Below are 1,833 nucleotides of genomic sequence, written 5' to 3' on the forward strand. Positions count from 1 at the left end.
CTGTCTCGATCCAGGTAACTGGACGCTGTCCACTATCACCAAGATTTATATATTCAATTTAATCAGACAGGTGATCTTAAGGAAATCAAGAAACTCCAAATATTTGTCCTTGATGACTGTGTAAATTTCTGACTACGTTCCCACTTTCCTTCTTTCCGTGAACTCTCATCCACGATTCAGGCGGACCAGTCCCCCAGGGTACACGTCTTGCCAGTCTAACGTGGACAGCAGATTCACACCTAATTATCTATCGGTATTTATTTAATCATCTTATAATCTCATCATATTCTCTCCCGAGAAGGAATCTATCCTTCCGTTTCGGTGCACTCTCATTGGCGATGTAGGGCAAGTTCTCTCTACGACCATACCCCTCCCTTCACGCCCAATCTCGTCCGATCTTGGAAGCTAAACGGAGGTGGGCTGGGTCAGTACCTAGACGGGTGACTACTAGGGAATACCCGGTGAAGTAGAAAGATCCTCCTATGGTATTAACGCCAACAGCAGTATCACTACTTTACTGATTCCAACTACTTTCCTAATCTTCCTATGATTTACCTATCAAAGACAGTGGCAAGTTACTAAAAATCATTTCACAGTGTGTGGGCTCTCCCACCCACTAATCCAACCCTAATCAGGGCCGCATTAATACAAACAAAGTTTGTACAGATCTCTGGCAGACGGAGGCAGTTTGCGATGTAGCTACCTTCCATTATGCAATTATCCAGGTATAATTAAGATCTGAACATTTCACACATTATTTTGCAACATAAATTGGTGTTCCTCCCAGACACATTTTTTCATTATATAAATATGGCTATTCATGCAGAATATATCCTGTTTTGAGGTTCTTTAAAAGGACAGCAGAGTACTAGCCCTAGACGTCAATATCAAGCTTTAGGCCTTTATCTCATTTGATCATTATCTAAAATAATAACAAGAGTGCGCCCAAACTAGTGTCATACCTTTTTTCTCTTTGTATATACAATTTTGTTTGCCTTTTATGACCCTGGGCGCACCGCCATACGGACAGATTGGGATTTCCTAAGATTATTGTCCATTTCTGGCTCTTATTTAATTTCCTGTATCTTTGAATCTAGTTCTGTGCAGGATCAACAACCAGTGTTTTTTCATGCTGTTTCCTGCCTGTTAGGTGTCTCCTGAGGTTGGCTCAGCGAGCCAGGGCCGGGCTGTAGCTATGTTGTAGCTTATATTTCATGGGTATTGCCTGCAGTGCTGGTTCAGCTGCTCCCTTGGTGTGTACACTTACGGTGGTGTGGAGCTCTCAGTCCCATCGCGGCTGTCACTGCCGTGCCTGTGGTCTTCCGCTGGATGTGCGTCCTCTGTGTGCCGCGGTCGCTGCTGTCATCCCTGTGTCCGCTGTGCGCGTCTGGGTGCGTGGAGTTTCTGCTGCTGCGACCTCCGCCACCATTGCCGTTTGACACATGGTTTCTGAGTGCTTCTTTCCCCTTCAATCACCATCACTGGGTGCAGCCATTTTTTATTTAGTCACATGATGCTCTTCTCACCTCTCTGCAGGGCTGCCGGAGTTTAATTGTCAGCCAATCCCTGCTATCCATCAGGTATAAATATCCTGTCTCAGCACCCAGAAGGTTGTCAGTGCTTCCATTGTCTCTCCAGCATTCCAGTGTGCGGCTTATCTAAGGACTCTTCTGTGAACACTCCCTGCAGTATAGCCTGACTCCCTTGTGGTTCCTCTCTGCGGTGCAGCTCCAGTTCTCCTGTGCTGATGCTCTGTGGTGCAACCTGACTCTTTAGTTCCCGCACCCTGCGCTAGCAGAGTGTACTATTCTGACTTCCAGCAGCCACTTTCTG

At 46.1% G+C, this 1,833-nt stretch overlaps 1 pseudogene; it reads left to right on the top strand.

Annotated features, from left to right (window-relative positions):
* Positions 1-354: 354 nt before the first annotated feature.
* Positions 355-473, top strand: LOC134950311 (5S ribosomal RNA; annotated as a pseudogene).
* The last annotated feature ends 1,360 nt before the right edge of the window (positions 474-1,833 follow it).

This window comes from Pseudophryne corroboree, chromosome 1, assembly GCF_028390025.1.
Source record: "Pseudophryne corroboree isolate aPseCor3 chromosome 1, aPseCor3.hap2, whole genome shotgun sequence".
NCBI classification, from domain to species: Eukaryota; Metazoa; Chordata; class Amphibia; order Anura; family Myobatrachidae; genus Pseudophryne; species Pseudophryne corroboree.